Source organism: Colias croceus, chromosome 1 (genome assembly GCF_905220415.1).
Source record: "Colias croceus chromosome 1, ilColCroc2.1".
NCBI lineage: Eukaryota > Metazoa > Arthropoda > Insecta > Lepidoptera > Pieridae > Colias > Colias croceus.
Genome location: NC_059537.1, coordinates 10,159,387 through 10,186,600, shown reverse-complemented (window position 1 = coordinate 10,186,600; position 27,214 = coordinate 10,159,387).

The following is a 27,214-nucleotide window of genomic DNA, read 5'->3' as shown; positions in this document are numbered from 1 at the left end:
TGCGTGTTGGATCCGTGTCCCCACGTAAGCCTTCCAAAGGACCGGGTACCTTCCTTATGATGGTACCCGAGTATTATGGAATGAGATACGAATTGATTAAATTTTAGGATTCTCGTAGATTTTTCTTAGAATATAGAATTTTAGTTGTGTTTGAGTTTAATAAGAATTTCCAAATTAGAATTAAGGGAGAAACAGAATAACACATCAGCTATAGAAATACTCTTTTGCGGGTTCATCCGCGGGTGAAACAGCGCGGCATAACTAGTTCATGCAACGGAGGCAGGGATGGAATCTACGATACCCATCGTGACCGCTAAATAAAACTAGGCAGTTGGTATGACAACATTGTCGCACATATTCAAATTAGATACAGATGTGAGACTGTTATTTATATACAGATAACCTCTCAAGGACGTGTTTATATACACAGTCGTTACCGAATACCGTTTTCATGTTTGAACTTTAAATAAGTCAGGTGACTTAATTTATGTACTACGTCGAAGATCATTTTCGTCGTGTAATTATTTTATTTTTACTGCAGAGACATAGGCCTCTTTTTAGTCCTGGTGTTTGGAAGCGGGTAACAGCTTGGCGGAATTCGCGGACGATTTTTGCTGGACAGCGCAAAAGAACATAACATTTTAGTCGTAATAATCTCCAAGTAAATTAGGTATAGGTATGTTGCCTACAAAACATCCTACAATTTAAATCCATCGGGTAAGCCGGTTACGATGACGGTGTTATCTTTTAATCGTTCCTAGTATAAATTCATCAAAACACGAATGTTTGTTATTTTTAACGTTGCGTCTAATAATAAACATGACCGACCATGACATAAACAAGTTTTTGTGAACCCTTTGTATAATTTGTTATTAACTAATAAATTAATTATTATAGACATAAGTCTATTTTATGTATACAGTACATATTTCTAATTTATATATTACAAGCTTTCCGCCCGCGGCTTCGCCCGCATTTTCAAAGAAAAACCCGCATAGTTCCCGTTCCCGTGAGATTTCCGTGATTAAACCTATCCTATGTATTAATCCAAGTTACCTTCTATATGTGTGCTAAATTTAATTGTAATCGGTTCAGTAGTATTTGCGTGAAAGAGTAACAAACACACCCACATCCTCTCAAACTTTGGCATTTATAATATTAGTATTAGTAAGTAAGAATGATTAGATAAAAAATTGCCGATGATTGCATTATTTGTCTCATAAAGAATACGTCAACAGAATTTGTTTATTTTGACACGCTCAAATATTAGCTTTACCGTGGCGTTACCTGTATGTTTTTATGTAACCGACTCTTTTGCACTCGATTTTGACCCTGTAACGGACGATTATAATTCAAACTTTGTACAATTATTATAATAATATATTACCTAATACCTAGTATAGATATAAAACTAATATTTATTACTTCTGACTCATGCTTTTGTAATCAAGAAGATAACGTACTTGTGATAAAACGTATTGTAAAGTGATAATTGAAACTAAATATTCACGTATGCTTGACGTATCTACACATGTACGATGCAGTAAGTATAAATGAATTAATGAATAATAATCAATAGATCAACAATAAATTTACAGATTGATTACCTATAAGATAAAAAAAAATTGTGGTACCATCCCTTGGGCCAACACATCTTCTAAGGCCTAAGCGGAAACTCCGAATCATATTATAGTAATCAGTGGATGTACTAGTTTAACGCCCGCGGTTTCGCCCGCTTTGTCTCAAACCTAATAATCGTAAAAACCTGCAAAGCTTTGTAATTTTCATATCAAGGAAATTTAATATTTTAAATATTAATATAGATACCTATTACCTATAGACTAAAAAGGGAAATATTGTGAATATTGAAAAATTGAAAATATTGTGTTTATACATATAATATTTTAAAACTGATTGTAAGGTAATTTTATTAATATACTTTATTGTTTTACCGTCGTTAACCTTAAAGTGTTATAATGAAAAACAATTAAAATGTATGAAGAGACAATATTGATTGCAGTAAATAACACGTTTACCTCATTTTGTTGTTTTAGTTCGTTGTGATTCCGTGTACGGTAGGTATACATCCTTAATGGAGAAGATTGAGTGTCTCAAATATTGCACACTATTGCCATTTGTATAAAGTATTGTCAAGAAAGTTACTATTTTATAATAAGTAATGATAAGATGATAAGAAACTCCCACCTGCGTTGCTGCAGTTAATACCTACGTATTAGTGACTAGCTCCTCCGCGCGGTTTCATCCCCGTAGCTCCACTCCTGAGTCCTGTTGGCCGTAGCGTGATGATAACCTTTCTCGATAAATGGGCTTTTTAACACCGTAAGAATTTTTCAAATCGGACCAGTAGTTCCCGAGATTAGCGCGTTCAAACATACAAACTCATCAGCTTTATAATATTAGTATAGATTTATCTCAATGTAACTCATTGAGATAATATTACTACGTATGGGGAAGACACCACGAACAGAATCTTCACGATCAAAATTATTATCTAGTTAGGTATTTACCGATGAAAGTTATTCCTATGCACTTTCCGTATTATTTGTACAATATATATGCAATAAGGCATATTTGATGCGTTTCACTTTAAAACAAATAAAAAATGAGCGTGCAGTTAAGCCATATGGCGTATGTTGAGCGGAACATATGTGATGTAGGCGGTGTCGTCTCCATATGTATATCTCAATGATGTAACTTCTAATCTTTGCGCCATGAAAATACTAGGCATTGGGAACATTTATTGCTATTTATCAAAAATGATAGAGAAAATGGTAGATATGCGATATAGTTATACAAATAAATTAAATTATCACAAACAATAATTATCAGGTAGGTACATAAGGTAACACTGTAAACATAATTGTTTCTCTATTGATAAGTTGCTATACAACTTCTATGTAGAATAAATCAAAGATGTACGACTATTGTAGTTTATAATTATTGACATTAGAACTTACAATGACTAGGCCATGTCTAGGTTGCGTCTCAATGCTGAATACGGCCTTTATCTCATTATTCGTAATAACTTCACTTCCTAGTAAAATGGCTGCCATCTATTGGTTTAGCGTGTTTGCATTTAAGCATCAAAGGTCGATGTACAGGTCACGAGGTTTGTGGTTTCCAATAATGGTCATTGGTCACTACTATACGTATTAGTTTATACATAAATGTTTAGGGTAATTCGTACTTAGATAAATAACTGTTAGATGCGGAAACAATAAGTTTTGAAGTGAAACTTTATCGGGGTTGGAAAAAAAATTTAGTGCAACATTTTTTCGTTACGCGTGACATTTTTCCGTTACGCGCCATCTTTTTCTTATCCCTACCACGCGTGATTCGACGTATTTCTGTAAAGTTGTATGTAGTAAATTATTTTTTGAAAAATAAGGTCATAAAGGAGTTTCACTTCTTACGTGTGTACACTAGTACACGCACACATTTTTTGTTTTTAATCGTCTCATCATTGCTAAGAAAAGTTATAGAAGAGTCATAATCTTCATCACAGTATTAATTCTGTCTTCGTCATTCTATTTCGCAAATATATGTACCTAAATATGTATAGGTATTATTCTAATAAATAGGAAAATGTTTAAGTTGTTTGTTTTGGAAAAAAACAAGAAATGATTTGACTGAAAATTGCTATTTTGCTAGTAGGTAGGTAATATTACAGATTGCATGCAAATTTTTGCCATTTATAATAGACATCCATTTATTTGTTTGTGAATAAATGTATGTCTATGTCTAGATACCGTTGATAGGGACAAGATAGGGAAACACATAATATATGTAGCAAAGTTTGTTATGGTCGAAGCAAGTATATATAATATATTATGTAATATGAACTTTGGACCTATATTATCTTCAGTAAAATATGATGAATGTACACAAAGTTCACTTGTGGTAAATGACCTCCTAGAAAATTTCCACGTTTTAAGCCTATACCAATGTGTTAACAAATTACAAATTGGTTAAAAAAGTATGACTATATTGTATTTTAACAGTGGAGGAACAGCTCGCAGTCACGTATATATTATGTTTGTTCAAAATATTACGCAAAACTACTGAATCGCATTAGTAATACAAGATTTTTAGTGATTTTTTTAAATTAATTTTTGAGTTTCATACATAACTCATAAGCATTACATAGTACAAAGTAACGTAGTTATTTTTATGTCTACGTGCTCAACCGCACATGTTTTAATATATTTTTTATTTTATTACCAATTTACTCGTAATTTTGCACACATAAACCACGAGATTTTTATTTTATTTAATCCGAAACACTTAATTTCTTGTTTTATACAAGGAAGAACGATAAGGTTTCTGCGACATATTTAAAATATTTATATTTTTATATATTTTTTATAGGAAGCACTTTGTGAATATTTTTGCAAATTTAATCGAAACATAATAAAATTGTCGCAATTAGTTGAGCAAAAATATAGTTAAGTACCTAATTCTTCTAATCATGTTATCAGTGATAAGTAGATTTAAATACGTTTTTTTTTTGAAAAATACTCCATTTTTATTACCTTTTTACTACCCAAAGTCAACGTAATTTGATCATGAACAATAAACTTGATGACAATAAATAAAATGGGCAACTATAGAGTTTCTTGCCGGTTCTACTCAATAGATATTCCTTTCCGAATCGGTGGTAAATGTTAAAACTGTTATGACGATTCAAAAGTCCTTCTAGATTTCTAGAAGAAGTCTAATTGAATAAATAAATATTTGAGTTTGAGTTTTAGTTATAATACTAGAAAACGTTATGCAAGCGTATTAATTAAAAATATATAAATATATTTCTTATAATACTATTTAAAATGTTATAATACTAGAAAACGTTATGCAAGCGTATTAATTAAAAATATATAAATATATTTCTTATAATACTATTTAAAATGAGTTTAAAAAACAAATAAGATAATCCTATGGAACATTTCGATTAATCTAGAACAGTGTTGCGTGAAACAACAATTATATCAGCAATTAATTAATTACGCTAATTATAAAACATAAAGACGTCTATCTTGACAGATGGCACCATTGTTTGTTGGTTGTTAAATAATTATTGCGCAAATTCACAACACAGTTTATAGAATAAACATTTGACACAATTAGTCATTGATTAAAATATTATATCTAGAAATAAAACACTTTTCACTACATATTACTGTATACTACGTAGGTATACCACTTAATACAGAAATTAACAAATTATTGACTCTCTACTAAGAGTTCTAACAGACGAACGGCAAGTTGTAAACGGCAGAGGCTACTTCAGCCGTGGCCACATGTCGACGGCAGTAGTCAATAATTTAATCATAAATAATAATAGTCTATAATTTAAATATATAATCAATAGTCATATAATTTAATAATAAACAAAACAGAAGAATGTTACTTCGTGAAAAAGCACTCTTTAAAAAACACAAAATAAATTAATTTTGAACAATAATTATTGGTGTTGAAAAAACTAAGAAGTTTATACCAATCTCCTTCTACGACGTCATTCCTCCCAAATGGCAACTTGTATAAAAACCTAACATACCATAATGATGATTCAGACGTATGAAATTATATACCTATGTATGGTTTTGTAGCTAATCTCAAACCCTAAAAAGCCGTTAAACCTGTTTTCTTGGAAGTGTTATGTCATCAGTCATGTAGATATTTTATTCATGTGAATCTATTTATACCATACTTTGTTCATCGCGTTTAAAAAACCTAAAGTAATAATGAGTTGCCAGCAAGCCCTTTTTTCTGAAAGGTGATCTGGCTCTTAGGCTCTACAAAAATCCTGTCTGGACTCTGGAGTGAGACATTTTCATAAACCTAGCATTGCGGTCCCGATTCGTAGTGATAAATTAATTAGACTACTGGCATATTATCTTTAAAATATATATAGAGTACAGGCTATAAAGAGAAGTTAATAATATGCATTCATGCTATTGTATGTATTATTTTTTAAACAATGAAATGCAGGCAGACAATACAGGTCACTTGATGGAAACGAAACTTAAGAAGAAAAACATTTATTGGTAGTAGATCCCGATAAACATGCAGTGTTAAGGTCATTGCGAAGGAGTTATTAGAATCAACATTATAATACTGAATGTAAAACACAGTTATTTAATTAATAAATGCTTAGGCTCGTCACTCGTGCAAATACTTGTGAATTGGCAGCGAGGCCGATTGCTCAAGTTTATTTCACAACGTGAGCTATCACGGCCTATGGCTATTATGTATTACTGTTTATATAATTATGTTTGATTTTACTTAAACTGGTCATATTTCTTACTCTAATACTATGATTATTATTATGAATACAATTACTGTATGTACCTAAATGAAAATAACAGTATATGAAGTACATAGAGATACTAAATAGCTCAATGATGAGGTAGAGTGTGCTTTGAATAGCAGTGTTTTAGTGAAACTACAAATCAATCTAGACAACAGCTTAATATATCTTTAAGTTAACTTTGACATATTATGATGGAACAGATAATTAGGATTTTATTTTTCTACAGTAAATATAACTGGTTAGTAAGGTCTGGTTTTCACTGGATTTATAAATAACGTGGACCTCAATTCTTCATATCACCGAAACGGGCTCAAATAAGAGGATATAACCGGTTAATTGTTATAGTAATGACCTGGTCAATGGATCCATCATTAATTTGGTGTGTGATAAGTACGTGACTTGAGAGAGATGACATTTGGCCTTTACCTTGTTTAACTGGGTTATGAAATATATTGTACTGTTACATCAATATTTGCCCCTGATGCACCGTTTGTCATAGTTCGTATTAACAAGCGAGAAGTTATTAAAAGAAAATTAGCAAAGTATATTTATTTATTCGACAAACATATCCAACATTGTACTTTGTAAAGAAAGTAAATGAGGGATTTTTATTGTCATATTTATGTTAAATTTTAAATAATGAGGCTTCTGTTTGAACACAGATTATATTGACATCAATGTTATTAAACAAAAGGACCGATGTAGGACGTTATTGTTCATTTACATACAACAAATTACAAACAGATTTATTTATGACGTATTAGAGTAAACAAAGCATAATATTTGCATAATTATTTTGGTACACAGATAATATAGCTGATTAACAAGATCTATTACAAAACTCGTACATATAATTCCGATATCGATGACGCAAATCTTTATATGTTTATTGATTTTAATGTGAATAATTAACGTTTAATTAACAGGCTTGATATGATAATTATATATAAATAGCACAGATGAAGATAAGATTTCGCTATGACAACAAGTATTGTTTGATTTGCTTAAAAATATTCCTCTACTTGTAATCAGTGATCAGTCATTTTTAAGCAGTTCGTATTAATTCCTTGGACTTTGCCCATTGCAAAATTGCTTATTGATTGTTTATTTATACGTCTATCATACATAGCAACATTGATATTTTATTTGACCGATAAACACATAAATTAGCACGTTTAATCTAAATCCTTTTATATATTAGCGTCGGTACTTACGTCAATAATGTAACTAATAATCGGATATATCACTTCTGTACAATCATTGTTGTCACTTTCTTTCTCGAAAGGCACGCTCATACAGTAAGTGGAAGTGCAGAAAATAGTGTCACACGGCATTGCAACAGTTGTATATTGCTTCAAGTGAAATTGAACATTATGAGCTGCACTTTAAAGGTCAAAGTCCCTGCCAAATTACGTGATTAAAGGTTATTCGTGTTTGGTGCACGATGACGGGTGTCAATATGCTGTTCAAAGAACTTTCATTGTACCGTCGCTACACACTGTGTAGAGTTTATGATTGGGTTATGGGAAATATCATAATAGCTAATTAACCTTGACCACGTCAATTATTATAAAAAAGTTCTACAACATACATTGCTATCTGATAGTGTACAGTGTATTTACTTGAATAAAATTTTCCACGCTTGATTGTTTTGCTATAATACACTTTATTCTATCACAATAACATTTAAATGCTAGGCATTGTTAGTTTTCTAATAGAAATAAATATCTTATATTTTAAGAGCACTATAATACAAAGCACAATATTTAAAATCTTGAGTACTTTAGTGTTATTCTAAATACATAATATCTTGAGCTTCCAACTGATAGTGAAGTTCACAAAATTAATGACATTTATTTAATTTAAAGTTAAAATTGCATTGAAATCTTGGATGAATCGTCATATCTATACAGTAATAATAATGTCAAAGAACAAGAAGGTAACTTTTCTTATGCCTATAGAGAATTATATAACTCCATAGAGTATGAGTCTATGAGCTATAAATTCTCTTTTTGTTTTGTATAATCTACTATCTTCTATACCTTCTATACATATTAATATTATATCTCTTACTTACTTCTTTAGATTATCGGATAAATCTATAGCCACTTCGAATTCTAAATTTATGACACCAATAAAACTAACTATAAGTAGGCGTGTTTTACGCTATTAAAGTTAAATTATAAGTAGGTATCTAGCAAAAAATCTCTCGAACAAAAAACCATAAACAAATCTGTTTACAATGACAAAGCAGTGGTTGCACCAACTGAATGTGTGCTCATTATCTCCCGACGGATGTTCCAGGCGACCCTTGAGTGTCCAATAGGTATCTGATAATATTCCAACACAAAGTCCGTGATTCGGAATTCATAGGAACGTGATCACGGCGTGTCTCACGAACTCTTGGGTTATTTTTTGACTGGACTAATTAATATTTACCGCATTATAGTATTGCGATGTTATTAAATTGTTTAGGTATATTTTTTGCGTTGTTACGTCAGTCGGGTGTTGTTTGGAAGTTACTAAGAAGGAAATTGCTCATTTTTTAGATTTTATTGAATATCCATGAAATAAATACACACATTTTGAAGAAAACGTACAAGTCACAAGGTGAGTTAGTTAAAACATAAGACTAGATAATAAGTATGGCAAAATTAAGGCACTTATCTATATGCATTTCATAATTAATTTTAACCCTGTTTCCGTACTTATCATATAAATGAGAATTTTAAATTACACTGGTAATTCTAATAAACAATCATATGGTTTTTCATCTATATAAAGGGATTCATCATTTTCTAGGGATTGAGACTAGAGAGGAAACGTGGTAAACAACCCGGTCACTTTTTTCTGCATCCTTTCACAAGGTAAAAAGAAAGTCCGGGAAATAACTTTTAAAGTCCAATAGGTCATCGCACACTCCGGGTGACAAGTTTTAATTACATTACAATTGTGGAAAAGTAAAACGAATAATATATTACTAGGTATTTATTATTTGTCTCTTACAACTCTTGCTTCTTGGCCTATCCACCTTTTATACACTTTTGTTCATTTGTGTTCTTATATGTTACAATAAATACAGCGGAATTATGATAGAAATAGGCCAATTTATTGCAAAGCTTCCGAGTTCCGATCATTGTAGGAAGTTGCGCTTGAGCATAAAGTGTACGGTGGCATTTAATGAAAGGAAGGAAGAAAATGAAGATGAATGAAAGTTTAAATTTGCATTTTATTATCCTTACACTCCGTTTCTTTTGTATGATTTTTAAATAATTTAAATTTTATTGAATATCGATAACGATATCATGATCATCATTAGCCCACATTCTTTCCCAATGCTGGGAGACGGATCTCGACCCTCGTGTGAAGGTACAGGCCATAATCCACCACGCTGGCCAAATGCGGGTTGACTACGATACAAAATTTTAGCAATTGTTAACAAAAGAAGGATACATACTTGTAGTTGTTTAATTCCAAATTCCAATATAATCTAATCAGTACACGTATAAGTACATAAGTTTTTGTGTCTAGTTACTACTGGCATTATGAGTAATTATAAATTATAATGCGATAATTATGATAATCGAAATTATTTCTTAAAAATATATTAATTATGTGTGCTGTATGTGTGCGTATAAATTGTAAAAGTAATCCTTTAAGAATAAAAACGTCAGTATATTTTTTTTTTACTATTGAAATTTTTTGCAATGGTTTCTTGACGGACGTTGACCAACTCCTTCGTACATTGATTAACGTACAAACGTAGAACCCATGTCAAAAGTGAATCCAACAACTCAAGTCTCTCTTCAACATCAAATAAAAACATAATATATTATTTTCGAATGATAAAGTTCCAACTTCCAATATATTATGATGACGAGTAGTTTCAAAGCTCAATTTTTTGATTCATCAATTCTACTTCCGGCTAATATTTACTGTTGTAACCATAATATCTATACGAGTTATTATAATAAATATCTGTGATCCTACATAACATATATCTATTTTACTCGTGACAATCACCCTGGAGACAAGATGTCACTAAAGACACATACATATACATGCGTAGGAGGAGGAAGTATTTTAGCTTTATTCGTACTCTTGTTCGTACTTTATGATAAAACTAACATAGCTTACCGCCCGCGACTTCGCCCGCTTTGTCTAAAACCTCTTCTTGAATCACTATATCTATTAAAAAAAACCGCATCAAAATCCGTTGCATAGTTTAAAAGATTTAAGCATACAAAGGGACATAGGGACAGAGAAAGCGACTTTGTTTTATACTATGTAGTGATGAGGTTATCTATACATATAATAAATCTGTAGAAGGGTCAATTCTGTACATTGAAAATATTGAAAAAATAAATAGCAGGGGATGTTACTGGATCGATACCAAACCCAAATATGTGATTAAAAAAATTTTTGTCTGTCTGTCTGTCTGTCTGTCTGTCTATCTGTCTGTCTGTCTGTATGTGAAGGCATCACGTGAAAACTAGCGGTTCGATTTCGATGAAACTTGGTATAATTATACCTTATTATCCTGGGCGTAAAATAGGATACTTTTTATCCTGGAAAAATACGTAGAAAAAAATTAATCTTAATTTTTCAGTTTTATCCATAGACGTTGTTCCGTAGAACCGCGAACGCACGTTGCGTAGGCCTAGCCGTATTTGGGAATTGGGTCCAATAGATATTTATAAGATGTCATTGTCAGAGTTACTCAAAATGGAGAAATAAACCATCCACGCGAAGACCGACATCCGCGCGGACGGAGTCGCGGGCGGAAGCTAGTAATTAATAATTATTGTCTTCACTATACATTAGTGTAAAATCACGTTCTATATTTATTATTCCTTAAATTATTTAGGTTATTAATTTTCTACAGGTAGGTATTGTTACTTTTGGAATTTTTAATGTTCTTCATCAAAACGTTAATACAATGTACATAATTAAAATTGTATTAATTAATTTTAACTGCTAGTAACAATAAAAAATTTGTAAGAGATAATTTAAAATGTATTCTCTTTTATCGTTAGGATTCCGGTAAACGGTTTTTAGACATCATTTATATTGCTTCTTATAATTAAACCGTGCCATTCATAAACAGTTAAATTGTGTATTACTTACCTATATCAAATTATCTTATTTTATAGAATACACAAATAAAAGTTCTTTGTTCTCTTTCGACGTATATTCCAAGCGATTCTATGTAAAACAGGTTTCATGCAGTGATAAAAAACAAATTATACAGTTTACCCACCAAATTTTTTTTATTGCAAAAGATATTATGAATCAAAGTTTCCGTAATTGCTCTTTAATTTGCGCTGCTTTTAATATTTATTATTTTGTAAAATATAATTATAACAATGGTACTTACAAACTATATAAATGATATTATGGTTTATTTTCAAAGATTTTTGATTACCTACTCCTTATTAGTACTGTGCAATGTGCAACACAAGCTTTTAACTGGCATTTTTTTTTCTAGAACTTTCTGTAAGTATTCTGCTATGCGTCATTTGATGTTTTTTTATCGTTGCAGTAGCCTTTAGCAGTGAGCTATAAACGAAACAGTGGAAATCCTACAATGTGGGTGTACTCTACGTTTATGGTATTTTAGATATTTTGATAGCTTTTTGATCTTTTACGTAATCATTTCCTTGTTAGTTTATTATATCTACAGTGTTTCATTATGTGGGTATTTTGCTCTATTTCCGATACTTGGACGCATTTATTTGAAAGCGAAACAAAATTAGTTAACCTTTATCGGTTCATCATAAATGCCGTAAAGCTCTTGAACCACTCCACTAAAAGCGAATATTGATTGACATTTTCAGTTCATTACAATAATATTATTATAGATAAAACATTAATATTCACTGATTACGAAAATGCGTAGCTAAACCAAAATCAAATCACACCTATATGAAAAACGAGTCGATACTCGATAGATTTCCAGCCAGCGTCATTTATCAAAATACCTTATACCTTACGATGAATAATTGAATTATGAATATTATTCCACACATTTATCAAGGTACTTACTTCTTTCTATTGATGACGTCATACCACACTTCATACGTCACCAACTCAATCCACTCCATTTAGTGGAAGATGAGCTTTCGCAAAAAGCCGTTACCGAATTTGATCGTGCCAAATCTCGGTCAGTGGTCGTGGCATCGCGCTATATTACGGTACACGAATTATTTGCGCATGCAAACTGGTACTATCTGTGCTATAATCAATACCTTCCCACGTGGTATGACAGGCCTTGGATGCGGTTAAAGCAAGCTAGTGGGTCACTTGCTAGCTTTTTTATAGGAGCTAATAAGAACTGTAGATATGTCTATTCTTTATTAAATTACGTTCTGCGTTTTTGTAACAGTTAAAACTACACTACTACTATAGTTACACTCTTACTATAGGTGATAATAATGAAATGAAATGAAACAAATCCATTTTGTGTTTTACAATTAATGTACGGCAGTGGGTCCCAAACTAAGTAATCTATCTAAACAATAATTTATACGTCAATAGAGCCACTAAGAATAACTATTATCCCCTTAATTACTTCTTTAATACGTATAACACTAAAAAAATAGGTTAAATACGTGATAATCTATCTTAACTTAAGGTTTGTAAAATTAATATTACGTTCAGGCACACAATTAATGTCAATAGATCAATTATAGGAATAACTACCTATTATGCCTTTAATTACTCCTTTAATGATAACTAATTGTAATATTTATAACTTCTATCGTTGCAGTTGTTATAAATTGTGTATTATTTTTTATAATGCGCTATTATTTACTTTATGCATATCGCATGATATCATCTACTTTTGAATGTAAAGTATCGTATTATGTTTGAAGTGTTATGTTAATGCGAACGATTAAGGATTAAGATTAATTATTGTAAATATTTATATGTATTTAAACAATGCTATATTACACAGCTCAACAAAAAAACAATTTTTTTTTGTTGCTCTGGATATTTCTACAGATTTATATATTTCAAGTACCCAGTTTGCGAATGTAACTATTAAAATTATTTAATTGGCTCTAGTTTTTTTTTAATTTGGATTTTCATATATCAAATTTTCTTACGGCCCTTCAGAATACGGGTTACTAAGAAGTGTTCATTTTTTTGGTGAATTACGTTTTCTGCACATTTATTCGCTCAGACATAACCCTATTCTATAAAACTGACTGTAGAATATCAGAATAATAAATTTTTGTAAAGTTTTTGTAAAAAAAACATTTTTATGAACAACAATGTTCGGTTTGTATTGAGTTGAAGAAACCCAGTAGCACTTGGTCAGCAAAGTGGATAGGTATACGAAATTCCCTTGACGTTTTTATTAATAGAATAAGACAAAGCAAATTCATTAGGAATAATTAATAAATATGAGAATTTAGGTCTTTGAGGGATTCTAGAAGTATAAGAAGAATACCCGACGGCCCTACAAGACGGGCGTATCGAAAATTGATAAAAGATGAAAATTTAACAAAATTTTATAACTGATGCTGAATGTAAATTATGAAGAGATATAGTATTGGTTAATTTAAGGTAAATTTAAAACACCAAATTATAAAGAAATTGCACAACACTTGTTAAAAATCTTCATTATTTTATGAGCAAATACGAACATAAAGCTACACTTTCCCCACAGTCTCCTGGATAGATATCCAGTAAATATGCAAAATTTCTGTGAGAAACAGGAAGAACGCATCGAAAAAGAATGGAATAAAGGTAAAAGGGTATATGGGATCGTAATACGATGGCAGATTACTGATGGTCCATAACAAAACTATTGTCCCAAAATTAACTAAGAAGAGAAGCTTATAAAATCTATTTCCTTGTACTATTTCATAAGTTTTAATGAATTTTCTCTTTTTTTATATCCATTTGAATTAATTAAATACTAAAACAAAACAATAAGTAAAACTTTGTAATAAATAAATGATGTTAAACAAATATACCTACTATTTCATGCCGCGTTTTATAGTCTAATAAGAAAATAAGGATTAAAAAAAAACTAGAGCCAATCTACCAAAACCATTAATAGTTTTATATATAATATGCATTAAATTATTCGAAACCACTTTCACATCCAGGGCAACAAAATCATTGTTGACCAGTGTTATCTAATACTTAAAATATATTCTTAAATCATGCGAAATATGAATAAACAGGTATTATCTACAATTGTTTTGAGAATTTTCTTGAAACAATTAATTAATACACGGTAAGTATTAATACTTATTTTATAGATTGGAGTCGAGATTTTTCAAGAGGGCTTCAATTACTGATTCACTTCATTAATTTTGAGATTAATATTTTAAGCACTTTCGAGATTGAATTGAAATTACACAAAGGGTAAAAAATTAAACTTGTGAAAAAAACCATCTGCTTCATTCATTGATTTGTAAAGAGCAAGCTTGCGCTGTACTCGACAAAAAATTTTATAATGACGCACCGGAGATAAAACGATCTCTCTATTTAAACCATTTTTGACAAACATTTAACTAAAACAGGCGGGTAATTAAACTAACTATAGGAAAGTACTTCAAAGGAACAGCTCTTATTGCAAAACTCATATTGATGATTATTATCAGTTAGACACATTTTTATATAGGTATGTCACCAATACATGGCACCAAGCAGTATAGCTTCAACAAACCACAGCGTGATCGGATGTTTATAAATATTCATAGGTATTTTCCCACATTTGAACCGGTTTACGCGAAGTTACTCGTATAACAATATTTTCTAGAAATACTGGTATTCTCCTAGGTAATCAACGTGAAAATTGCGTGAACGCCATTGAACTATTGATATTGAACAAATTGTAGGTTTTCAAATGGTATAGATACGTATTACATTTTCTATCTGTAATAACAAATAAAATTGATGTTTTCTATGAAATCAACGTAAATTTTAAGTACATAATTGGTAATGGACTCTTTAGTGTATATTGTAATATGTTATCTCATAACTCGGTACAAAAACGAATCATGGTTACAATCAGTGCCTAAATATCTTCTATGTACAATGTTTTCTATACAATAAAATATATCCTTTCATAGTCGAATATTCATTAAACATACTGACCCCTTAGGTCAAGTGAATCATAGGTCAAAGTCATTAATTCGCATTCCTCAAAGTGTTCGTCTGTAAAGCTAGGAAAAAGATCTTATTATGTAGGTACTAGTAGTATTATATTATCTCTGATAATATTATTACTAACATAAAACTTGAGAGTTGAGCATAGATGGATGGATGTAAAACTCTTCTTGGTCCGGACATGGATGAAATGCAGTAGATTTGTGAAATTTATATTAACAAATTATACTTTTGCTTCTTTTCTTCATAGTACCTACCACAAGAGAGCACTGGGCTGAAGCTTACTAAATGATTTTAATTTTCCATTAAAGTGTGTTATTTTGTACGAGATAGTACCAACACGATACAGCATTACATAAGAGTAAAAGATCCTTCTATTCGTCTTTCAAACCTTTTAATACAATACTTCATACAAATTTTGCAACAGATTATTTTCTATTGTATTAGACACTATTTTTCCAACAGTATTTTGCATAATGCATCTCCAGACTTCTATGCTCCTTTGAAAAGTACATATTTCTTTGTCTGCACGGGACATATAAGATAAGATTAACATTAAAACGCAGTTACACAATTCATTTGAATATAATTTAGAGACACGTGGATTATAAAGCGAAGTTATCCATTGTATATTATGTGTAAAGATCACGACAAGTATTCCTGTGAGGTCAATGTCGCGAGTCAATTCTACTTATTTGTTATTAAAAGGAATTCTTATTGGTACAGGTACTAAGTTTATTGCGAAGCCCTTGATTTTTTTTTTCAAAAATTATTGAAGTATTGACTCAAATGATGCTTTAACCTAGTTCGATGTCATCTAGATCCTGAAGACCCTGTATTGTCATATTGAATACTTTTGCCCCATTGGGTATTGGGATTTCAGAGGATGATCGATCGAGCTTATTATTTTTCGGTCATCCAGCTCTAGCTTAACATAAGTAATGTATATTACTACAATTATTTTAGTACAGACTAGGTAAGTGAGTTGTTGATCCTACAAACAAAAATAAAAGTATAGTTGATTGTACAAATGACGTAATATTATTTCGTGTAAATTTGTAGGCAATAACGGCAATTATAGTATATCCAATTGAAGATACACACGCACAGTAATTCAATGATAATTTAGATAGCGACGTAGAAGAATTTGGTTATACCTAGTATAGTTTTATATATATATTATCTGTAGCTATACATAATTTACATGCTCTACAAAAAGTATCTAAATAAAATTGACTTTTTACCTTCAAAAATTGTAAACTAGATCTGATAAATTATTTAAATTTTATTTCGATGTCGTGATTACTTCTTTAATTACGCACGTACCTCAATTAAGGCAATAAAAACATTGAAAGTAAACCTGAAATACCATATTTACCTTACAATAACTTTTATAATACTATTTTTCAGAAAATAGGTATTAAACATAACATACTGACTACTGAGTTCTTTAAAATGTGTAAAACGACTCTATATTTTTTCATCAGTAGAATTGGTAAGAACGTCTTTGTACCAGTATTTTCTAGTGCTTGATTTTATGTGTGTATTAACATTTAGAAATTAAAGTCTTCAATTCTTTGTACTAGTCATTGTTTTACACACAGAACTATATCGAGATAGAGTTCTGTGTGTAAAACAGAACTATATAGAGAGAGAGATATCTCGATATAGTTCTGTGGTTTTACATATCGCTTCCTATACTATACTGTAACTAGCGTTGCAGGCCAAATGTATGCGTTCAAGAAAATATTTGAGGGCCTTAAAAATACGAATACTCCCCTGTTTAAACCATTATAATATAGACCGACACGAGGCTGATATGCTAAAATATATTCACTTACATTGTAAGCCATGCATTTGCTTATCATACTGTATTGTAAAGATCGTTATGCTGTTCAAATGCAACGATTTGTTACCTAGTGCGATAAATACTTGCTATCATATTTTTAAGCATTTCGTCGATGTTTCGAGAATAATCGTTTTAGTTTATAAAAAAATTTCTTTGTTTTTGTATTTATTACGTTTAGCCAAAATTACTAGACTTTAGAATAAGTTTTGTTTTTATTGTTTGTATTTTGGCAGATAAATAAATAATAAATACATAATTATTTAATGTATGATTTTCTTGATGATAACAATTTTTTAACACCTTGAAAGATTTTGCACGCATTAAAATAAGGAAACAAACGAAGTATTAAACAATTAATATTATTTTAAATCGACAATCCGGAAGTGCAAAAGCTTCGCCCACTGGATCAGATAAAAATGGGCATGATACCATATTATACATTTAGCACCATTTAGTTACCTAACTTCCAAACTAAGAGATTCTGTGCCTCTACCAATTTGCGTCACTGAGAAAAATCCGTCGAAACAAACAAGGAAAATGAATTTTTTACGTACTTACTTATCTTGGATATTATTGTGTTCACAAGAAATTTCAAAATAATGGATTTACGTAACCTACTTCATAATACATTTTTTTTTTTTTTGCGATCTCGTCATTGTCAGAAGGCGAATGAACTACAATCGTATTGTTAATTATTATCAAGGCAAGTTCTATAGATTATTTATCAATGTCATGATAATAATATTAAATAGTTCAAGGTTAGATACGCACATGGAAGACAAAGCACTTGTATTAATTTAATAAAAAAATTATCTAATCATAGTTTTAATAATTTGCCATTGGATCCTAAACATTAACGATTCAAACAATAGGTATGTTTTACATATTGTATCTATGGTAAATCAGTGCAAATTGAGTCATATTAATTATTATTGCGTAAAGTAAAAGAATTTTCTTCACAATCTTTTGAAATTAGGACCAACCTTGAAACGTAGGTAAAAAAAAATTAAAAATACATTTGGGTGTCTCAAAAAAATTGAAAAGTTTCACATTTCGACAAGAATTTTGCAGCAAACATCCTAAGCTATTTTTATTGAAATAACTTTGGATAAACGTATTACGTCCAGAAGCCACAATCACAAAATTCGGAAAAAGTGGATGTAGGTTCTTAGGTAGACAGTCTGGATATTAACGAACACACTTGACTGGTTTCGAACAAGTTGCAGATTTTCAATACAAGGTTTAAAACGGGTATACGATATTCCGTGATCTGTGAAACTTGTTTGCAAATTGTCCAAAAAACCGCTATGATAATATTGTGATTATTATTTTAATTTATAACAATTTATTATTTTTGCATACGTACCTATTTTTAATGATCGCGTTCAACGATCTTATAATATGTATATGATGAAATATAAATGAATATTTCATTTAAATATGTACTTGCTTCAACTTTATGGTAAGAAAACGTTGAGATTGCATCATTTTCATGTTATTTATACGCCCTTTTTAACCGACTTAAAAAAAAGGAGGAGGTTATCAATTCGGCCGGTATGTTTTTTTTTTTTATGTATGTACACCGATTACTCCGAGGTTTCTGAACCAATTTACGTGATTCTTTTTTTGTTCGATGCGGGATGGTGTCGAATTGGTCCCATAAAATTTTATTCGGATAGGCCCAGTAGTTTTTATTTTATGAGCATTTGTGTCATTTGTTTTGCAAGTGCAAGTTTGAAGTCGGTTGTTTTTAACGCAGTTATCACTTGTTAATAAATGTATAGGCACTAGTTAGTCAGATAAGAACCACAGGAACTTTGTTGAATGTTATTTTAGCAAAAACCACGCAAAATCAAGTTATTTCCAAATTTTGGGACTATTATTGAATTCGTCAATCACATACTGAATTAAATATGACCTTAAATTATTCAATTAAAAGCATATAATTAAATAATTAATGATTGAAATAATCATTCACACATGGTAATACGGTGAATGACACTTCCGATTTCTTATCAAAAATATGGGATAAGATAAATCTATGACCTAGACTTAATTAATTAATATAATAATATGTATCTAGTATAGTTATCAGCTGTAATTAATAAAGACTATGTTGTATTAGAGAAAGTGAGATCAATGTATCGTTAAGATATAATTAGAAGTAACATATTAGATTATTGGCACTGTTTTGTAATAAAAAGCGCAAGCCGCAAGCGTAACGGTTATCTAAAGGTCACTAATGAATGAGATTGTAGGGAACTACTCAGGAAATTGTTATACGTAATAGTGATTCATTAATGGGATTGTATGAAATCTATATCTAGACTCTATGAGTGCGTTTGTACGTTTGTTTGTAGTTAAACTACTGGACGGATTTACAGGCTATATAATATGTACAGGCAAAGTCAGGGCGTACCGCTAGTGGTGTTATAAAACAATATATTTTCTCTACTTATTCCGTCATTATATGAATGGGAAGTTGTTGTAATAATTTAGACACGGTAGAGTTTGGTGTTCTCTGGCTTTATTCGTGGAAGAAATGTGCAAAATCACCTCAGAACTTTCACCATGCGGTTTTATTTTTTGGCATAACTAGGTACATAATATTCAGCAGTATAAGATTTATCTTCTTTTGTCCGAGCGAAGCCACGGTATGCTGCTAGTATTTCAAGAATGAACAAAGTTTTGATGTACGTATTTGCAATATTACAAGAATTTACACGTGTCTCACGGATGTAAATCATCAATTAGGTATTATCTTATGAATTACCACGTGTTGACTAAGGTTAACAACTCTTTTGTAATTAGAAATATGTGATAACTGATAATGTGTCAATATTGTAGATATGTGAAACAAATGAGATGTTTAGTTTGAATGGATCTAAAATGTTTTTATATCGAATAGGAAATTAGAATAGCCACCTTTTTAAATAAGGAGTTCATGAAAAATTTGAGAAAAGCTCCTTTTACTGAATTCCCAGATGAGTTCTGATTTTTTTATTAAATTACGGCCTCAACCTTTAATACAGGTGAACAGGTCGTTTTATTTTGAAAGTTTATTTTAAACGTAAGTAATTAGTAGAAGCTTCCATTTCCCATTTCTGATACAATTTGACATATGAATATACCTAATCTTTAATTATTATTAAAATTCAATACACGGCAATTTATTAATCCTACATTCTTCTGAATCGTGTTTATAGAATTTTAATAATAAATGACAGTATGATCATGCTCACGCGCGTGACCCGTGAACGCCTGTCTGGGACTGTCAAAGTTCGGTAGTTAATTAACAATAATTAATTAATTGATAACACATCAGTTGTATTGTTAAAATTATTATAATAATTATCACGTTACGCATAAGTGTTACTATAGATAATTTTGAAGTGAATTTGGCCTTGTATATTTGATTCAGAATTAGGTTCATCCGTCACCGGCTTGATAAAATTTATCGAAATTATGTGTCATACCTCAACCTCATACCTGTATTATGCTAGTTTCTGACTATATATCAGTTCATGTCAAGATTAAAGCTCTCTACGTGCATAATATCATATTATTTATATACATATAGATAAACCGACACTATTAAAAAATGCTCTTGGCAAGAAAGCTGTGCGAAAAATCATCGTAAGTATATAAGATGGATCATGGACTCAATTGCGAGTTTGCACATCTTTTACGTAGTTTTGCACATCTCTATAGCACTTTCATAATACAAAGTACCTATTGATATAATTCCGCAGTTATTTTTAGTTATGTGTTGGCATCGACACTCGATGGAATATTGCGTTCAAGTTGCTCATTCATATTATAGATCATGCGTAAAACTGTTATGTTATTTCTTTATTTGTAGTATGATACCCAAATATCATGGGGTGTCTGAAATTCGATAATATTTCTAAAGCTGTGTAGGTAGTAGGTAACCCTTTTCAAATTAGTTGGGTTATGGGGTTATGTCTTTAGTTTTCATACTTACTACAATATTTTTTCTCGTCTAATTTATGAAGCTAAAGACTTCACAAGATTCAAGACACATTTGCTATTTTTTTCAGGTATTGCAGGTACATAATACTAATTTATATTTTCAAATAATTTTAAATTAGGTACTCTAATAGTGATAGGTACCTAGGTAAAGTAAAAAGCATTAGGTGAGTAAGGTAAAAATATAAGAGCAAAAAAGAATGAGTTTTTTTCTGGTTATCTTGCTTCTACACCGTCCATAAGATTTGCCAATGGTTTCTTTCAATTTCCAGTAACAAATGCTATGACAGAGACAAACCATTTAATTTGTTTATCTCAGACGTTATAAAATTATTATCTTTATCCTTTAATCTAAGATAAATATTATAAATATATAAATTTCTTTTTGACATTAATAAATCCGGTTGGTTTACCTTCTTAGGTGCTTGTAAACTTGATGGATGAATTTTTCTATTCCTTCTAAAAAAATATGGACGTTATTCTATAAATATCATGTTCTATGTATAAGCTTATAAGCTACATATCTAGTTCTGCCTCTTATCCTCTTACATAACTTACCTACATCTTTCCCTCGCTATTTTTTTTTTTTTTTTTTTATGTTAGCTCCAACAAAAGAGCAGGCGACTCACTTTCTGGAAGTTCGTCGCCGCCCATGAGCGTTCGCACTGTCGGAGACTTTACGAACGTTTTGCTGGCCTTTCAGGTATGTGTAGGCTTTCTTCTTGAAGGTGCCCATGTCAAAGTTTTTAGGAAACACAGAAGCAGGTAACTTGTTCCACAACAGCGTGGTTCTCGGCAAGAAGTGTCGCGAGAATCGCACTGTAGACGATCGCCACTATAATACATTCCAATAATTTCATGTGTACATATTTCTATTTTGAAGATTCAGAGGCGCTAGTTCAAAGGAAGTCTGGTTAAATAAACAAATGTTTAAGTTTGAGTTTATGAGGATGATATAACACAAGTCATAACTGCGTTAAAAACAACCGACTTCTAACTTGTACTTGCAACATTTACAATTAATACAGACAAAAATGCTCATAAAATAAAAACTACTGGGCCTATCCGAATAAAATTTTTATCTCGTATCGAACAAAAAAGAATCACGTAAATCGGTTCAGAAACCTCGGAGTAATCGATGTACTTACATACATAAAAAAAAACATACCGGCCGAATTGATAACCTCCTCATTTTTTTTGAAGTCGGTTAAAAATCAAGACCTTGTTTATCTTGAAACATTAACTGTATATTCCTTGAGAACTTTTTGCAACTTTACAAGGAGATGTTGAGAACAATAGTATTTTTAAGTCTATCAAAAAATTTATATTGTACTTATATAATTATAAACAGGTACATAATTTTCATAAGTTTCATAATACGTATTTATGTTGGAGTACTCGACAAAAAATGTAATTGTCTCAATCAACACACAATATTTAAGATCCGTAATTTAAATAATAAAAAATAGCACATGTGTATTCTATGATAATGGAATAAAACTGGGTAATTTTTAATATGTATTATGCAAACTTACCGGACAGACAGGTTTTATTTGCGTCAGTTTATGTTTTCATATTGTTAGATTTAAGATGACTAGATGCTGTCTCTTGAATGTAGAGCGCTTAGGGCGGCCGTACACGGACCGCTCGAGCAGTTAACGGCTGAGCGACGTACACGGACGGCTCGAGCGGTCGGCGTCAACTGCTCGAGCCGTCGGTTGTTGACCGCTCGAGCCGTCGCTACCAACCGCTCGAGCCGTTGATTTTTTTGACTAGTCAAGTCATTGATTTTCAGGGGTATAGGGAGCCGTCGACGGCTCTAGCGCAGTCAACGGCTCGAGCAGTCAGTGTATGCCTCACGACCGCTCGCGAGCCGTCAACGGCACAGTGGAATTTCGTCATGCAGTTGACGGCTTGAAGCGGTCGCGACGGCTCGAGCCGTCACGTGTACGGCGGTGCATGAATGCCTATAGTTCACCGCGCGGTCGCGGCTTCAAGCGGTCGGTCTCAACTGCTTGAAGCGGTCCGTGTACGGCCGCCCTTAGAAATGATGTCAGAAATCTCATATTTTTTAAATCCCATATGATATTAACAAAAAGTAAAAGAGGAGAAATATATTTTAAGAGGTGGTATTTTTAAGTGGCTGGTGAAAACTGGATGAAAAAAGCAAATGACAGACTAGAATGGACAATACAGGAGGAGGCCCTTACTCTTAAGAGGTCCTTAATAAAGATTAATTAGATAAGCAATTCAACAAAAATTTAATATTAATATACAAAATAAAGAAATTAAACTATGTACCTATTCACTGTTAAGGAAATAAAAGGCTTTTTTATTTTTATTTATTTTATTTATTTTTAAGTGGATAATTACAGATTGGTGTGAAAATTAAATTAATTAGCTCATCTTAGCTTATCATATCCTGTTGTAATGTACATTTATATACGCCATAAAGTTTTTTTATCAGCGATTATTACTTACGAAATATAGAAGCTATTCAGGAATATAAAACGATTATAGAACACGTCAGTATAATAATATTAAAACATAATGGTTTTGTTTATAACAACATTGCTATTTATATCTTACCTTTTATTCTTAGCTAAAAGTAACGTTAATAACTTGATATCAAAGGCAATTAAACAAAGGTACCTATGTTATTATTGACGTTATGGAAATCTTTTTCTGGAATGGCCTATAGTAAACAAATCCGAAACCCTTATGAAAGAGCTTATACAAACATACAGAATAGTGAACACCTATTGGCTATTTTTACTTTGTGTATTATTATATATCTGTTAGGGCATTGCCCTGTGGCATAGTAACACTGCTTCGAAGTCAGAATGATTATCATTTATCACTTTTAATTCATGTTTATATTTCGACAGCATTGATAATATTTTGTTGGTATATTCTGTAATAATCAGAACTTGTTACATTTTTGTATATAAACTTATTGTATTATATTTTTTAATAAATATTATATTATGTAGATAATGCTTTTTTTATCCGGAATCAACATGTTTTGATATATTATTGTGAATACAGTTGCAAGTTCTTGTTCCATTATGGAGTATGGGACTTCCCCATATATTGTATTGATCGTTATAGTTTACATGCAAGGAGGTAATCAACCTCCTAGAGTAGTTACAACTAGTTATACTGTTCAGTATTCTGCACTACGGACCTTATTCAAATTATGACGTTACCGCGCTAAATACTATCAGAGACGATTAGTGACTGGAATAATATAAACAATCATTATTAATTTGCTATACTTTTCCACGACAACAAGAGAATTAAGGTTCAGTAAGTTTCCACTGTAAACTAAAATACAAACAAGTTTATAACTTGAATAAACGTTTTGGCGGATCTTGGGATCTCCGCTAAAACGTGTGCGTAAAACGGTTCAAATTTAAAATAGCAATTTATCTTTATATCAATGCTAAAGCATTTCGTTCAGGTCAGTTGACTAGCGAGAAGACATACTAGGAACTGGCACCGGAAACCTCCCATACGTCTTTCCCTACTGAAACAACAAACTAGGTACCTACAAAGGTGTTTTTTGCTAGGCTCTATTTTTGAAATAACTGCTCGTGTTATAGTAAGCGCTAATTTTTCAATAACGTAGGTATGACACTACCATTTTAAAAATGTATTCTAATTGCCCATATTTGACAGTTTACAGGTGACATTTTCATCAGCTTATCGTGTACTTTATGGGACTCGACGGGTAAGTTTTAACCAAGGATTGAAAAATCGTGACACCTAAATGGTCCGCACTCAGCATAGAATTTTTTCTTTAAAGTTGATTTACTCCTTACGTCACGCGTCAAAACTCTGATACTTACAATCAAGAAGCTTATATCTAATACACTGGAGATTGCACTATGACCATTGACTTGTCACAAGAAAATATAACCTTGAATGACGTCAGTGTTGTTTTTTGTCTCTTTCTGTGGGTGACCACACTGGTTTGTATATTCAGGATTTTTCGAAATATAAAAAACTAAAAATCATGGTCTATAAATAATAACGACATATATTTTTAACAGTATTAATTATATTATAATATTACTGGCCATACTTTATAGGTATACATATACAATTTTAATTGGTATAGAATGATAGTTTTAAATAACTCTTGGCTACAAAGCCTGGATATGAACCGATATATAGCATTAACATCCTTTGTAAATAGAGGAAAGTTGCATCAGATGCTGTTTACCAAATTGTAAGCTACTCAGATCTTCTTTTTAAACGCGTTGCTTCGACGGGTCAATTTCAAGCCAAAATCATCAAAGAAAAACTGTTTATAATAAACGCCTTGCACAAATTTCAGCTAACTTTACAAAGTTTATTTTTCAAAAGGTATTTTTTTCTGGGTCGTAATCCTCAGTAATTTTACCCTTTATGGGCACATATATTTCTTTTTATTTTACTTTTTGGAAAGCTGAAATACCTAAAACAAAAAATATGAGGTAAGTTAAAAAAGTATAAATTTCAATGTAAAAACGAACAATCTTATAACTACATGTGAGTGCAATACCGATGTCGAGTGTTGTTTCATTACTAGTAAAAATCTTGAAAATGGTGTTCTAAATTTCATCATAATATTGTTATTAGGTACAATATATTCTCTTCACTATCCATAAAAACTCGTCATCATGGTTACCTTACTTGTTAATTTTGTTTATTGAAAACTTGTTGAAAAATGATAAAGTATTAGGAAAATAACAAATTTAACATGACTGCTTTCTAAAATGATGCAAAATTTTACAATTTTTGCCATTGAAATGATTCTAAACAGGTAAATGCAGGAGTATTGAGGAATATTGTAAATAACGTAAATATACACTTGCCTGTGAAATTCTATGCCAGAATTTGGTGTCCAAACACTTCTGCAATTTTTCACAATGCAATACATTATTTATATTCGGAAAATATTTATTAAATACGCAACAATATTAACTTAAATATTCGAAGCGAGGCAATTTTTTTGACACTTATGCCATATTGTCAAAGTGAGAGTTGCTACAATTTTATTATGGTAACTACCCATAATCAGGGAGTATCGCTTTTTAATAATTGGTCCAGATACTTATTTTATTTAGCATAAATAATAATTGTCTCATCCAACAATGCTTCTGAATGACGTTGTTGGCAATTTATCAACAAACTCATGTACAAAAACTAACCTTTTGCACAGAATATTACGGCATACATAGTAGCCTTGGGAAAACTTCGTATTAACAGTGGCAATACCAAGTTAGGTGTGAAAGTGATAAAACACAACAATTTTCTTGTTACACGTCAAATGTTCATACCGAAATCTCCAGTGTATAAGTTAAAAGCTTCTTGCTTACAATATATTTTTCCATAAATATCACATGATCACAAACTATTGAATACCTACTTGGCAGTTCAAACCTACACATCATCATACTAAACTAGTTTCAATCAATCGAGCATATTATAAGATTCGTTAAAAAAATTTAAAAAATACTGTTACAATCTGTACAGAGCCAGCTAACAAGTGACTAACCGGTTGGTGACGTAGCATCGAACGATCGCGAAATAATCGTCTCGTGTTTTTATTACATCACGCCGCGGACGCCGAGTGCACGATTGTAATGTTTAGAAGCCTTTGACCTGACGAAAATTCAGCTAAATTTTTATTATTCGAGTTTAATTGAGACGAAATAATGTCAATTACATATATATCATAGCATACATATATACCATTAAATATATTTTTTGTACAGTTATTACTCCTTTTAATGTAAATCCACCGTAAATGTTCACTTACAATTTTGACAATGCCACGTATTGTGTGAATTGTGATACTTGATAATCATGTAAAATGTACACAAGCAAGCTCACTTTTGCTTCTGACTTCTGACGTCGAGTTTTAC